Source organism: Bison bison, unplaced genomic scaffold (genome assembly GCF_000754665.1).
Source record: "Bison bison bison isolate TAMUID 2011002044 unplaced genomic scaffold, Bison_UMD1.0 scf7180017864506, whole genome shotgun sequence".
NCBI lineage: Eukaryota > Metazoa > Chordata > Mammalia > Artiodactyla > Bovidae > Bison > Bison bison.
The window spans coordinates 1829275-1845970 of record NW_011495063.1 but is presented as its reverse complement, the minus strand read 5'-3'; the positions used below and the strand labels follow the sequence as shown (position 1 = coordinate 1845970).

Sequence of the window (16696 nt, the reverse complement as noted above, 5' to 3'; positions counted from 1 at the left end):
CATTACTTGGCCACTGTTTTTCCCCAAGACTGTCCCTGTCTCATTGATCATTGTATCCTTAGGACCTTGCCTTGACACTCACAGCAGGCACTTAATACATATTCGGTGACTGACAATGAACTGATGAATGAAGAATATGTGAGCATGAGCATGTTTGGCGACACGGGTGGTTCTGTGATGGATGGATGTAAGCTGAAGTGCTGACCTGGCCGCTCTCTAGGTCTTGGCTTCCACATCACCAACTCTGGGAACCTGCCCTGACTGCCCGACCCTGAAACCTACACAGACCCTGGCTTGTTTGCCTTACCATCTGCCTTCCTCACTAGACTATCAGCTACATGAGGGCAGGAAGCAAGCCCATCGTAGTCTTCACTCTCTGCCCAGAGTCTAGCAGTGACTGTACGTGATCCGAATAAACATTTGTTGAATATACGTGTATGCTATGTGTGAGATGTCATTTGCACATGTAAGTGCATCTCATTCTCATTTCTCTGCAGCCTGAGTGAGCAGCTCTGTCTTCACACCCAGCACCTGTGCGTGTGCTTACATGGGTGTTGACACTGGACATTGGAGCCCCATTCTCCCCACTGTGGTTCCCAAAAGCATATGCACATCCCTCTCTGGCTTCTCACTGAAGTCCCCTGGGACCACGAAATCTGGCTCCTTTCTTTTTGATGAAAATCTGTTTGCTGGGAGAGGAGAAAGCATGTGTCAGGCCTGGTCCCCAGGCTCCTGCCAACGGGGCTGCGGTAGCCAGCACCACCCAGCAGAACTTCCTGCGATGATGAAAAGGTTCTATAGTCTCCACTAACTAACGGAGGCCAGCGGACACTTAAAATATGGCTGCCGTGATGATACGAATGAACTGACTTACAAAGCAGAAACAGACTCACAGAGAATGAACTTCTGACTGCCAGGGGGGCAGAGTGGGAGGAAGGATAGTTAGGGAGTTTGGGTTGGACATGTACACACTGCTGTACTGAAAATGGATAACCAACAAGGATCTAATGTAGAACACTGGAAACTCTGCTCAGTGTTATGTGGCAGTCTGAATGGGAGGGGAGTTTGCGGGAGAAAGGATACATGTATATGGATGGCTGAGTCCCTCTGCTATCCACTCGAAACTATCACAACTTGTTAATTGGCTATACTCAAATATAAAATAATAAGTTCAAAAAAATGGATGCTTTGCCTAGGACCTTGAATTGTTAATTCTAATTTTAACTAATTTTAATTTAAATAGCAACATATGGCTAGTGGCTACCATATTGGAGAGCACGAGAAATCTTGAAAAGGAAACCCAACTACGCTTCTTCCAGCAGGAACACTGTGATTAACCACGCCAAGAAGGAATGAACAGCCAGCCTACAGAGTGTTTGTAGGCAGATGGGGAACCCCTATGAGCCTGTCCCATCCTGGGATTCTAATAATTCTGGACAGAAAGGCAGAAAGTGCTGAGACCCATCCACACCCAAACCCATACCTGCTGGTCATTCTACCCAAGCTCAAGGGCAGGGGGCACGGAGGGGAGGTGAACTCCTGTCTCCGATGAGCCGCCTGGCTTGGCAGAGCTGCGCTTGGACACTGCCGCCCTGACTCTTGGTTTGGGAGCTGATGCATAAACAGCTGGGCTCCAAGGCTGCAGGCTGGGTGATAGCATGGAGAGAAAAAGGGTCACTATCCGAGGCTAGCCCATCTGCAGCCCCCAAATTGCTAGAAGATCTACTCAGCCCCCTCAGGAAGCTGGTGGGAAGACAATGGGTTTGCTCAGCCAGCCGCTGAAGACAAAGAGAAAACCAGGTGAAGGGGTTAAACTCCAGTCTAAGTCTTCATTTGCAGCCACTAATACCGCAGCATATTATAGTCTAATCTAACCTGATCCCAGTTTAATGCAAGATTCTCCTGGCCCTGAGTGGAATACCAAAGAAAGCCTCCGCGGCTGTGATTTAAGCAGAGCCCTGCAGTAGTTTAGCTGAGGGACATGAAAGGCAAATTCCAGACGGTGTTATGAATTATTGCGCCTTATGAACCTTCCTACTCTCAACAGATGCCTGCTGCCATTTAAACAGCCACTAGATCAATTAGGAATGAAAGGCACAAATCGACTCTGTACAAGGGCACTAAATTACCAGGAACTAATAATCCGCAGCATTGTGCCAGGTGGTGGGGGTGCAGCCCGCCCCCCCACCCCCACGGCAGCGGCTGGTCACTGCACGTTCCTTTCTCACGGGTTGGAAGGAGGGTGGGCAGCTGCTGGAAGGAGAGGGGAGTGGTGTGTGTGTGTGTGTGTGTGTGGGTGTGGGTGTCCGTGCATGCATGTGCACCTAGGTTGAATGTAGGCTGTCAACAAGAGCAAGTGTGAGTGGTGTGTCAGTGGACTGTCCTGGGTGCTTTTATTTGTGTGCACACATGGTGTTATGTCTTGCGGGACGATGCACATACGGGTTGTGTGCATGGAGCTGGGGTGCAGGGATCGTGTGCTGTGAATACACTGTGCATGTGCCCTGTGTTATATGCAGTGTGTGTGTGTGTGCGTGTGTGTGCTACATGTTATTTATATGCAGTGTGTGCGAGCATCGTGCGTTCTGTGTACACAGTGAGTGTGGCATGTGAGGCAGGGAAGAGGGAGCTGCTGGTGGCTACATCTCCCAGCCACCAGCCTTGGGGCTGAGGTGGCAGCAGGAGGCAGGCTCCTCGGCTGCTGTCCTGGCCCCTTCGGACAGGAGAGTGGTCAGGGAGGGCCTCTCTGAGGAGGTAGCATTTGAGTGAAGCCTCCAACGATGAAGAGGCATTCAGGCAAAGATCTGAGGGAGGGGCGTTCCAAGCAGGAGAAGACCAAAGCACTTGGGATAGAAATGAGTGTGGTGTGTGTCTGGAACAAAGTCCAGGTGTGTGTGGCTGCAGTAAGGTAGGCGAATGGAGGGAGATGGAGTCCAAGAGGTGAACTTGCAGATCACGGGGCTCACAGTGAAGTGGGCTTTCAGGGACTGGGGTGGAGGCTCTGTCCCTTCCACTGAGGGACAGTGTACACCTTCAAGGCAGAGCTCTAGCACTGCTCCATCTTATAAGCATCTCACCAGGAGGGGACAGATCTCCCTGCTGTGGGGGGTGTGTGTGAGAGAGAGAGAGAAGGAGAGAGAGAGATGAAGGCATACCCGGAAGTGTTTTCTATGACTTATGTCAAGTCTCAGTAGAAGAAAACCTGCTTTCCTTCCTGGTCCTGCAAGTGAAGGGAGCACCTGTAAGCCCAGAGCAGGCTTCCTAGTGGCTGCCATGGCCCCTCTCCCCAGCCCCTCCTGGCCTGAGCAGCACTTTCAGCTCCCAAATCCTCCCTTCATGTCCCACCCTCCCACCTCTGGGTGGAACACCCACCCTGATGCCAGGATCCCTGAGCTTAGGAGCTGGGATGACACCTGTGCTAACCCACAGCTTCTCACATGACCCCCAGGCAGGGTTGGTGGGGCTGCCTGTGGCTCCCCTGCTTATCCATCTGGACCTTCTCATCACCTGGACAGCTACCTGCTAAGCCCAAGTGTGGGGGCTGCTGAGACACTCTGGGCCAGCCCCAAGAAGCAAGTCCAGTTTCCCAGTGACTCAGCTGTTTGTTCCATGGCTGCATCGATGCTATGGGCACCTTGATGGCTGTTTCCAGCCCACTCCACGGCCCCTTCCCCAGTGGCCCATCTTATACCTGCCTACGCGTTGACTTCCATTTCTAAGATACCCTCCAATGTCACTCCATAAAGCTGGGGAAGAGGCTAGAAGCCACCCTCAAGGAGTCCTTTCCAGTAGCCCTATTTTGGCCCTGGAATGGAGGACACAGTGGCTAGGGCAGGGACCATGGGAGCTGGACACATACGTTACCCGGAACACAAATGGCCAGTCTGATCCAGGCATGGGATGGGGAAGGCGGATTTCCAGCTATGGATGGGATACTGATGCTGCCATTCTTGACATTCCCTGAGCTTCACCCTCTCCAACTAGAAAATGAGTTTTAAGGAGTTTCACATCCCTCTGTCCAGATCTCGCCCACTGTGGATCAGTACCCTTGAGAGGCTGCAAGCAGAAATGTGGAGACTTGGTCTCCAGTGCCCAGATGCTGACGATCGAGATGTGAAAGATGGCCATTAGGCTTTCTTTCCAAACAGCCGAGGACACCTGACCTCCAGAAGAGCTCACCTTCTCCCTCCCCGATCCCTCTCCACTTTTCTCCCTGCGTTGCCTCCCGCCTGGCCGCCCCCTCCACCCCAATCTCTCTTAAGCCGTTCAAAATTTGGAGGAAATAAATCTCACCGCACTAATTCAGGGAGAGTTTGAGCCTCGTCGGTGCAGAACAAATAAAAGGAGTGAACTGGCATGACATTTTACTGCAGAAGAGAGGTCGTTTCCAGCCACTAATAAAAAGGATTTGACACAGACTAATAAAGAGAAATGAATTTCTCTAATGGCCTGATTTAGCACATTCAGCACTGTGCCTCTGCCTGGGTGCCGGGAGGGCGGGACGCCCCGAGAGCCGACAGAGCCGGGCACGGGGGACGAGAGATGATCTCAAATAAGATTTTATTATTTCTTTTCTCTTTTCTGAGTCCTCACCAACCACCACCCCCCACCCCACCTCCACCCACATCAGACCTCTCCCCAGGAGGATATGAACCAAAAGCAAGCTCAAGATACGCACTTTTTGTTAACGATCCAAAGAAATAAAGAATCCCCTTCACAGACCCGCAGTCTTGTGCTAGCTTAAGAAGGTGATTAAACCGGATGTGTTGATTTCTACAGGGGTTTAAGCCATCATTTGGTTTAATTACTTCTGACATTTCTGCCTTCTTGTTTTTTCTACATTGCCCAAATTCGGCAGCCTAGAATGCCCAGTTTGGGGCCAGGATGTGTGGGGTTGCCCCTGGGAGACAACCCACCTGCCATAAACTGGGCAGGATCTTGGCTGAGTCCTTTGAAGAATTGAATGTGACCCTCCCTCCAGCAGCAGAGAGGCCGAGACCCCCTCGGCAAAGCCCCAGATTTTCTTGACAGCGAAGTGAGCCAGGTCCTCCCCACCTCCCCCCACACTGGACACATATTTCTGATGAAGCTTCTGAGCGCATCCTTGGGCAGCTGTGCATTTTATTCCTTCCTGTCTCAAGACAGATGTTCATAATGTAGATGGCCCGATAGGTCGCACTAACATTTCCAAAGACCTTTTGGGATAGAGACCCCAACCTCCTTGGTAATTTTTACACTCACATCTAACTCAAAGTTCCCTTCTAAGGCTGAAGTTCATTGCCTTTTGTTAAAGGACTCAAGCAAAGACAAATAGACCTTTTTCTGCTTCCCTCCCTTCCTCCTTGGACAACCTGGATTTTAAAAAGTTGTTTTTTTTTTTTTTAACATTTCTTTCTACTCAGAGGACCACAGACAGAGAAGCAGAGATAGGAAAAGAAAGAATGCAAAAATATAGAGCTTCAGTAGATAACCAACAGAGACCTACAGGACAGCATGGGGAACTACACTCAATATTTTGTAATAACCTGTAAGAAGAAAGAATCTGAAAAAGAATATATATACATAAAACTTAATCGTTATGCTGTACATCTGAAACTAACACAAGATTGTAAGTCAACTATGTTTCAGTTTAAAAAGTTTTTTTTGAATAGCGCTTCAGAGAGGCTACAATGCAAAGAGCACAAGAGACAGAGAACAGATAGGTAGAGAGAAACAGAGCCCCATGGGCTGGGGGAGGGGAGATGATGGTCACACGCAGGGGCAGACATTAGCACTGAGCTCCCTTTCTGGGTGATAAACCTTGTGATTCACAGTCATGCCACTCCGTCACTTCTGAGCCTCTCAGCCATCCCTCGCCTTGTGACCTTGGCCAGAATTGCAGACCTCAATTATGGGTCCAGCCATGTGTGTGGCAGCCTGCCTGGCTGTCCACTCCCTGACCTTGGAGCCCCCAGGCCTGTCCTGCAGCTCCCTTTACAGCCCATCGTCAATGCTCACCCCTCCCTGAGCCTCGGCTGCTGCCTCCAGTGGGGATGGGGTGGGATGTCAGAGCCCCCAGGCACTTCCTAAGAATGGACCATCCCAGAGGAGGCAATGTAGAGTGGGAGAGGAAAATTTCCAGGTGGAGGTTTTTATTTTTATTCTATTTTTTTTTTAATATTTATTTATTTATTTGGCTGCACTGGGTCTTCGCTGCGGCATGCGGGATCTTTAGTTACGCCACATGGGATCTAACTCCCCAACCAAGGATTGAACCTTGACCCGTGCATTGGGAGCTCAGAGTCTTCTCTACTGGACTGCTGGGAGAGTCCCAGAATGTGGAGGCTTATAGTGATGAAGCAGAGGGACTAGAGCCTGGTCAGGGTCAGACCTCTGCACAGGACATGAGTCACTGGCCAGAGAGGTGGGGTGAAGGAGGGCAAGCAGTGACACGACCGGCTCACCAGCCACCCAACCTAGTCTCCCACACAGTGGGGGTCTCAAGTTGCCAAAGGCCCACCACCCTGGAAACTACCCAGGGGGCTGGCGTTGTGACCTTTTATTTCTAGTGCCCCCTGTCGGAGGTCGCTGGGACCACAGAATCAGAGTCAATAGCCTGGAGCCACTTTGCCTGGTGGCCCCGCCCCTTTCCCTTTCACAGCCAGAAGGCCTATTACCAGCAGTCAGTCTGAGAAATATAGAGACATCGCTCCTGGATGTTGAGGAAATAGAGTCAGCATCATCAGATGAGGCTTCACAGCCTGGCCTCAGGCTTCTTTTCAGCACTCATTGACAGACTCAGAGGAATATGTGATGGCTGGACAGATAGCAGGTGGCCCCCAGCCCCTTGTACCTGTATCACACCCTTCACCAGCTCAGGCAAACCAGACTGTTCATGCCCCTGCTGTTCCTTCCACCTGAAATACCTGTGCGTAGGCCTCTCCTAATAGCCTAGCTCAGAGTGCCAGCCCTAGTACCAAGGCTGCCCCGACTGGTCTCTCCAGCAAGAGAAGTCATTGCCTCCTCTGAGTTACCACTGAGATGTGCTTGGGGGTGGGAGTTCTACTTTGACCTCACAAATTCAGTGGGCTGGGTGGTCTGAAACCAGCACAGTCTCTGGAGACGGATAATTAACTGTATAACTCTGGGGCAAGTGACTGAATATCTCTGAGCCTCAGTTTCCTCTTTTATAGAAGGGGATGATACCACCTACCACAGAGGTTGTAGCAAGGAGAAAAGGAAGGATAGTACAGAGTGGCTGGCACTTAGGAAGCTGTCAGTTAATGCTTGTTCCACTTCGCTGGAGTGGCGTGGGGGCATCTTTTTTTAATTCAGAGCAACGTCGATGCTATCCGCTCCAATAAATGTATAATTCCATCTCCACTGACTCATTTGGCAGGGAAACAAGCCCACGTGTCAATTCAAATAGAGGCAGAGAAAGAGGAGGAGGAGGAGAGGCAAAGTATAACTCATCAGAACTCGAAATCCTCTTTTTAAACCAAAAAACACTGCCCGTAAGCATTTATTTTTCTTTCCTTTAGGACGATTGTTAAACTCTACTGACTACAGTTGTTTGTGCTCAGCCGTCTTCCTCACTCCATGGGGAGCTCCTGTGATCCACAATCTCACTTTCTCTCTGAATTCCCCAGGGTCAAGCACGCTGCCCGGCACACAGCAGAAGGTGGATAAATCTTTGATGAATCAATACATGGGGACGAATGAATGAATGAAGTGACCACCGGCAGCAAGTGGGGGTTCTGAGACACAAGCATAAAGTGCTCTTTGGGCTCAGAATCCACTCACTCCTCTAAGGTACCCAGACCAGCTACGGCCATCTGGCAGTTTCTAGCTGCTACAAAGGGACCCTCCTCCTCTGGGCTCTGCCGGGGGTGGGGGCTGCCAGGGTCCCGGAGGCAGAGGAGCCAGTGTGAAGGAAGAGCTTAGCCAGCCCGCCTCCTCTCCTCCCCGCTCTTCCCCTCGAAAGACCAGATGGAGAGAGCAGAGCGAGGTGGGGGAGACCAAGCCAGCAGCTCCCGGTTGGATGTATTTTTACTTCAGGTGTGACGTGGAAACCATGCGGGTGTATTTTTAGCCCTGCCCAGTGGGCGGTGTGTTCGCCTGGGTTGCCTTGGAGAGGACTTCTTCGTGTTGCTAAATTGGAATTGCATCTGCTGGGTTCCTGGGCTCCAACCAGCTCTCCTCCCGGCAGGTGGGCAGACAGGTCCGTCCCTGGAGAGGGTGGGGTCCGGGGCAGGCCAGAGTCTGCTTTGTCTCCATCCCTTTACACACACACACACACACACACACCTCCCTCCTGACACATTAAAAAAAAAAAAAAATAAAAAATCTCCACAAATTGATTGTTAAGGCTAGTCTACAAGGGCAAGAATACAAAGAACCTAAAAATTGCAACCTGTTAGGATCTTATGTCATAGTCCCTTCATTGCCGGCACACATGGCACCACCGCCCCCCCTCCCCACCCCGCCCCAGTTTTATTGAGAAATAACCAATTACTTCACTGTATAAACTTAAGCTGTACAGCATGACGGTTTGATTTACATACATTGTGAAATGATCATCACAATAGGTTCAGCTCACACACATCTTCTCAGATAGATAAAAAGAGAAAAGGAAAAATTTCTCCTTGTGATGCGAACTCTTAGAATTTACTCTTAACTTTGCTGTATATGATACAGCAGTGTTAACTACACTCATTGTGCTGTACGTTACATCCCTTATAGCTGCTGTGTGTGTGCTCAGTCGTGTCGGACTCTTTGCAACCCCGTGGACTGTAGCCCGCCAGGCTCCGCTGTCCGTGGGATTTCCCAGGCAAGAATACTGGAGTGGGCTGCCACGTCCTCCTCCAGGGCATTTTCCTGACCCAGGGATTGAACCCACGTCTCTTGTGTCTCCTGCATTGGTGGGCGGATTCTCTACCACTGCGCCGCCTGGGAAGTCCCCTGTCACATCCTTATACTTACTTATTTTATAAATAGAAGTTTGTGCCTTTTCTCTGGAAGTTTGTGCCTTTCAACTACCCTCCAGGATTGCCCCCTACCTCTACTTTCCGCCTCTGGTAACCACGACTCTGATCTCTTTTGCTCTAAGCTATTTTTTATTTATTTTTTGGTTTTCACATATAAGTGAGATCACACAGAATTTGTCCTCCTCGATGAGGTATTTTACTTGGCATAACGCTTTCAAGGTCCCTCCGTGTTATCACAAATGGCAGGGTTTCCTTGTTGCTGTTCTTTTAATGACTGAATACTATCCCACTGCATGCATATACGCCACAGCTGCTTGGCCCACTCATCCGTCAGTGGACACTTTGGTTGTTTCTGCGCCTTGTCTCTTATAAACAATGCTGCTCTGAACGTGGTTGGGGGGGGGTGCGGATATCTTCTCCAGTTAGCGTTTTCATTCCCTTTGGGTCCCCAAAGAGGGGTTACTGGATCTTACGGTCATTCTAGTTTTAATTTTTTTGAGGATCCTCCCTACTATTTTCTATAGTGGCTATGCCAATCTACAATCCCAACAACAGTTCACAAGGATTCTCTTTTCTCCAATCCTTACTATTATTAATCCTTGTTATCTCCTGTCTTTTTCATGTTCAGCCCCTTCATTTTAAGGGGAGGAAACTCAGAAGAGAAAAAAAAAATAGAAGTATCTTTCCCACAGGTAGGCAGCTACAAAGAGGCAACTTCTATCCAAGTCCCCAGAGATTCAACCAGTCCCCAACGAAAAAGCCCTGGGGAAAGGGATGCTTTGGGAAGGGGAACTCTATCCATTTTGCTTTGGTCATTGGTATTAACACACCCATGCACATTTGGTGGCAATTGGTAAGTTACATTTCATGCACTTATTGCACTGAAACACCCAATATTTCTTATTATTCCCACTTTACTGATTTGCAAACTGAGGTGCCATGTGGTTAAATAATTACATCATCAGGCTAATAAATGATTGCGTTTAGATTTAAACCTGGGTATCCAAACCCTAAACTTCATGCTTTCTCCCCTCTCCCAGGTACCATTTTTGAACCATTATTAGAATCATTTCATTGTCCTCCCCTTTTTTCTCTACTGCCCTTGAGTCTTGGGTGTTCTGGGGTCACAGAACTGAGCTGCCAGACTTACCCTTTGAGCATTAGGACCTTTGCAGCACAAGGGTGCCTCATCAAATGAGTTCCCAAAAGAATCTTTTCCCATAGTAATACGTCTGTGTGTTGAAGAAGACGTTGACATTTTTATAGATCTTTGATTTTCTCATTTGATGCCTACTCTATGGAGTAGGAAAGCTTATCTGAAGAGGTTAAATGGGTTGCTCAGTGGTAGAGTCAGAACTTAGTCTGAAGTCTTAGTCTTATGTTCTTTTCACTTGACCACAAAATGGTCCAGTGGCTTGGGAAAATCAGAAAGTGGGGCTTAGTTAAAAGAAGGGCTAGGGACTTCCCTGGCAGTCCAGAAGTTAAGAACTCGCCTGCCACGGCAGGGGACAAGGGTTCAAGCCCTGATCCAGGAAGACCCCACATGCTGCACAGCAATTAAGCCTGCATGCCTAGAACCCGTGCTCTGCAATAAGAGAAGCCACGGCCATGAGAAGCATGTGCACCACAGCTAGAGAGCAGCCCCTGCTCACCGAAACTAGAGAAACGCTCACACACAGGAACTTATACCCAGAGCAGCCAAAAATAAATGAATAAATTAATTTTAAAAAAAAAGGAAGGGTTACACTAGCTTAGTCCATCCCTGGTGAGAAGGCATGGGCCACACGAGCCCTCAAAGCCCCAGCTTGCCGGCTCCCATCCCACCCCATTTGCACCAGCAGGAGGACCAATGACTGCCATGCTCCCATCCCAGCCCAATTGCACCAGCAGGAGGACCAATGACTGCCATGCTCCCATCCCAGCCCATTTGCACCAGCAGGAGGACCAATGACTGCCATGCTCCCATCCCAGCCCATTTGCACCAGCAGGAGGACCAATGACTGCCATGCTCCCATCCCAGCCCATTTGCACCAGCAGGAGGACCAATGACTGCCATGCTCCCATCCCAGCCCATTTGCACCAGCAGGAGGACCAATGACTGCCATGCTCCCATCCCAGCCCATTTGCACCAGCAGGAGGACCAATGACTGCCATGCTCCCATCCCAGCCCATTTGCACCAGCAGGAGGACCAATGACTGCCATGCTCCCATCCCAGCCCATTTGCACCAGCAGGAGGACCAATGACTGCCATGCTCCCATCCCAGCCCATTTGCACCAGCAGGAGGACCAATGACTGCCATGCTCCCATCCCAGCCCATTTGCACCAGCAGGAGGACCAATGACTGCCATCCTCCTGCTAGGAAGGGGGCCTGATCCACTGTCACGACTCACAACTGTGGCCACCATTCACTGGGAGCCTTGCCTGTGCCAAGCACTGTCAGCTGTGAGCGTTGGTTATCTCCTTTAATCCTAACATAACCTTGTGAGAATAAGTCACTGGGATTCGGGGCTCCTGGATCTCTCATCCATGTGCCTGGTCTTGGGGAGTATCTGGACTTCTCAGCTCTACCTAGGCCAGGTGGTGAGCCGTGGAAGCAGCCAGAGCTGCTACCTCTGAACACACCTGCTCCCGGGGCCAGGCAGCCGGCGTCCCTGTGCCTGCCAGCAGCGTGTGCGGAGGCTGGGCCCAGGGGCGGGGGCCTTCAAGATGCTGGCAGGAAGGGCAGGGAGCAGGCGATGCCTGGCGCCTGGGGGAGAACTGAGCATGGTTTGACTTTCAGCTGACGGCTCCGGCAGGATCACTCCCCTGACTGTAGTCAACAGCTGAGATGTTTTCTCGGATGCCAGTGAATCCAACTGCTTCCAAAAGCAAGGAGTGTCTGCTAGAGCCCCAGCCCATAAAACCCTGCCTGGAACATCTGCTCCCAGCAACTCGTCCGGAAGCATCTGGTCCTGACTCTTCAGTTTGGAATGGCTGAACTTCTATCCCCCTCCATCCTCAGGCCACCTCGCCCAGCACGTTCCAGGAATGACCCAGCCTTCTGCCAGGGAAGGCACAGGGTTAAGCCCCAGGGTCAACTCCCTGGAGATGAAACACCCTTTGGTCACAGGGTGGAAGAGTTCCCTCAAAGACGCTTCAGCAGGAAGGGCCAGTTCCCAGGGTCCTGGCCAGGCAGCTGCTGAAGAGGTCGGTCACACGGCAGCCAGCCCCCCTGCCCAACCTCAAGCTGCTGGGGGCTCCTCTCATCCCATCCATGGTCCCGGTCCCAGGAGAGGCCTCTTGGCTACCATTTCCCTTGGGCTTCATCTCCCTTGGGAAAGCAGTCCAACACTCCCACACTGCACCATGGGCCAGGGGCCTTGCAGTCAATTCCACAAATACTTTTTGAGCCCGAACCATGTGCCAAGTTTATACTCTAGCTACTTCCTACGCCTATTTTCCTCCCACTCCCTGGACCGATCCATTCTAATTCAGAATCCCTCTTGGAACTTGACACGATGCTTACACATGGCAGAGCTCAATAAATGTTTAACCAAATTGCAGTGCGAACAGCACTCAACTGGGAGCCCTTTCCTATCTTGCTTCTTGCTGTCTCGCCTCTCAGCAGTCACCTTCTAGCCCTACCAACCCCCGTTTCATTTCCTCAAACATCTAATAGCAGCTAATGCCTGCAGTGCACTCTCTAAGTACCAGATTCCTCCCCCAGCACTTTATGGTATTATCTCACCTAATCCTCATGACCAGCCTAATGAGGAGAGGGCACTATTTTCAGTCCCATTTTACACATGAGGAAAGGCCCGGAAAGGTTTAGAGGCCAGTAGTGGAGACAGAATGGAAACCCAGGCAATTGAGGTCCCCAGGCCCTGTTCTGATGCCTGAATTTCACCTCCCCAAACACACAGGATGCCTCATGTACTGAAAGGGCCAAGGGAACCGAGCTGGCCCCTCTGTTTAAAACACCCCCATCTCGGGACTTCCCTGGTGGTCCAGCAGTTAAGATTCTGCCTGCCAACGCAGGGGACACAAGTTCAATCCCTGGTCCTGGAAGATCCCACATGCCAAGGAGCAACTAAGCCCATGCTCCACAACTATTGAGCCTGCACGCCTAGAGCCCATGCTCCGCAACAAGAGGAACCACTGTGATGAGAAGCCCAAATGCTGAAACTATAGCCCCCACTAGCTGCAACTAGAGAAAGTCCATGCCCAGCAGCAAAGACCCAGCACAGCAAAAATAAATAAATAGTAAAAAAATGTTTTAAAGAAGTAGCTTCACCATTAAAAAACAAAAAAACCCCACCTTCACTTCATCCCATGCAGCCAACACTGATCTGTGTGTTAGATATCATAACATCATCTCATTTTAGTCTAGCTATGACTATTTCCTTTTTTTATGGTTGAGAAAACAGGCTCAGAGAAACTAACTTGTGCGAGCTGACCAAATTAATTACCACTACATCCATTTCTAGAGCTCGTCCTGCCACCCAGAATAGTTGTTCTATGACTTTTGCCCCCCTAACTACAGGACCATCAGGACCAAGCCTGAACTTCAGTGACCTTTCGAGGGACAGTCTCAAGGGAGGGACCTGCCCACTACTCTGTTCTGATCTTTCCCTAAACAAGAGCAGAGTCTAGAGTGATCCAGTCTGCATGTGACAGGACAAATGGATTACAAACAAGGTTTTAGGAATGAGTATTGCTTTCACTGGGCTAGAAGTGGACTTCTTCAGCATGAGCTGTCTAGGGCAAGGTCCCACGTGGGCAGAAACTCTGAGCGTGGTTTACAGAGAGATGAGACCGACAGGAAGAATGACAAACGCTACATGGACAGGCCAAGACTGACGGCTGAGAAGCTAAAGAGGAGGCAGAAGACTGGTTTGATGACAGGTTTCTGGAGCTGCAGCAAAGGAGCTCATTAACGGAGAGACCAGGAAACATTTGGAATCTCCTTGGGGAAAGTGGGAAAGTTGGGGCTTTGCTCAAGCAGATGCTGAGAGCTGGATGGAGCTGGATAGATTCTAGGAAGGAGAAAACTCACTGTGTTGGGGTTGAGGTGAAAGATCACAATTGCAGACACTTAGAAGGCATTCCAGGACTTCCTAGGTGGCGCCAGTGGTAAAGAACCTGCCTGCCAATGTAGGAGACATTAGAGATACAGGTTCCAGCCCTGGGTCTGGAAGATCCCCTGCAGGAGGAAATGGCAACCTACTCCAGTATTCTTGCCTGGAGAAATTCATGGACAGAGGAGCCTGGTGGGCTAAAGTCCACATAATTGCAAAGAGTCGGACACGACTGAAGCGATTTAACACACACACACACAGAAAGCATTCATTCTATGCTAGGTCTTGTTCTAAGGATTAATTTGTTAAGAGAGACCATTTCAGATTTGAAACTGAGGAGTGGACCGGATAGGACCAAGGAGTGCAGAATTGTGGCTAATCCATCCCGTACAATCAGTTATAAAGGAGCTGGTAAAACTGGGTACCTGTAACTTGGCTCCTGTGTGGGGTTTGTACTTGAGGCTGATGGGAGCCATCTGTGTGCTTCTCTTCCCAGCTATGTCATGCAGCATCACACCGTAGCTTGAAAAGGGCCGTGGTGGGTGCAGTCACACCATGGAGATTGACGGACGTCACAGTGAGGGCTCTCCTGGTCCCTCTCCCCCCAGGACCAGTTTGCCAGCACCCCAACCTAGAACCCTGAAATATGTCCAGTCCTTCCTCGCCTGTTTAAGGAATCCACTCAACAGCTCTGATTTAGTACACCCTCGTCCAGGCTGCAAGCTCTAAGGTGCTATGGAAGGCACTGGGGATAAATCAATGAAAACACACAGGCCCTGTCTTCACGGAGGCAACGATCTAGCAGTGGAAACAGAACTAACATTAACACAATCCATTCAGTTGCGAGTAACGCCACAAAGGAGAAATACAGGGCTCTGCAGCCCCCTCAGCCTGCACACCTGATTCACAACTCAGCTCCCTGGCATTTTTCATGGTGGGACTGCCCCCACCCTTCGCTCACTGTTCCGACCTCTAGCCCAGCACTTCCCATCACTAGTAGGTAACCTCTGCTGTGCCTGGCCGGCCTCTTCCCGGGTCCTCAGACAGAATGTCAGCCTAAGCGGCAGGAACTCAGCCTTCGCAGAATGGTCTTACCAGAGTCCCCCTCCTCCCCACCGCACCTGGCCAGGCCCAGCTCCTGCCACTCTTCTGCTCCCCAGGACATCATGGTTTCCATGGGAACCCACTCACTTCAAAGGGGAACCAAGGAGACTGCAGGGGAGGAGGGAGAGTGAAGGCCGGATTAACCTCACCCTCTTGGCCCGTCTCTGTGGTTGCTGGCAAGCCAAGCCCCAGGTTCCCAGCCACCTAACACCGTCCAGCCCACAGCCCACACTGGAGGAGGGGGCGGGGAGGTGTGGTCCAAGCTAAATTTTAACTTCTTGTGAGGCGAAAACCCCAGGGGTGAGGTGGGCCTGGGGAAGGAGATTTTTGAGCTGGGTCCAAACCTGTGGTCCCCACTCCACGGGGCCTCCCCTCCACAAACCCAGGCTCGGCATTGCTCACGGGCCACAAACACAATTACCCACGATGTGCATCTAATCATGGGATCTGCTTGGATTAGACTGCAATCATTAATCTGAGCCCGAGCTCCTGGTTGCCTTGCTGATTAGCCCAGATGATGCTCTGGTATGATCCAATTAAAGACAGGCTCTGCCTCCCCTCTCCCCGGCCACACACACACACACACACCACACACACACATATACAGACACAGACACACACACACACACACACACACACCCAGCTTCCACATCAGAAGGAACCAGTACATTTCATTAACACATCCTCACATACAAATAAAGCGTCAGGGCACTGACGGGCTCCCTCCCTCTCGTGGTACTGTCTCCTGCCGCCCTGAAGACCTGGCCAGGGAGGGGCCTCCCCCACACCTCCATTCTTCTTCGGATCTGGGAGGGGCCTCAGAGGGGGCTCCCAAAAGTCAGAGCCGGGCACTAATCTCCATGGAAAGGGTCTGGTTACATTTATTGACATGAAATGCAGACTCCCTGATGTGCTCTGGAGCGCCGCTGCCCCAGGCAGGCAAATCTAATTAGAATTACCCGACCCTGCAGGAGGCGGGGCCCCCTCCTCCTCCCTGCCTCACCCCCCAACAAGGCCTGTGGAGAGGGCGACTGGCACTAATGGGAGAGGTGTGGTTGTGGGAGACAGACACCCTGGGGCCCTGGGACAGGAAGGGCTGCAGAGGAAAGAACCGGGCAAGGATGCTGACGTCTGTCCGCTTGGTCGTCCTGAGAGGCTGGGTGGCAATGTTTGGCTGGTTCTTTGGTGGCATCAGCTCGGGGTTTCTTCTTCACCTTCAGACAGTTGCAGAGATTATTGTGCAAATTCCATGGGCTGTGAGGGGACCTGCCCCACAAAGGTGAGACATGTTGATTGAAGGACCATCTGGGCCTCCATACATCAAGTGACACCATGATGGACCGTGGGAGGCAGCTCACTTCCTGGCTGGGCCTGGGTGGGGCATGACCCTGGGGTCTTGGGAAGGGCTATGGAGCACGTGGGTCCCACTGGTGGGACATAGAGAACTGTCTGCTTTGTGCTAGACATGGAGCCGGGTGCTGACATGGGTTGTCTCATTATTCTTGCTGAACCAGTGATTAGGCTCTATCGTGAAACCAATGCTGAGATGAGTACCAGGAGAAGGGAG

General features: G+C 51.0%; 1 protein-coding gene across 4 annotated transcripts in view; it reads right to left on the bottom strand.

The window, feature by feature from the left end:
* PKNOX2 (PBX/knotted 1 homeobox 2) overlaps window positions 1-16696 on the bottom strand; it is a 301299-nt gene that overhangs the window by 52417 nt on the left and 232186 nt on the right. The window lies entirely within an intron of this gene.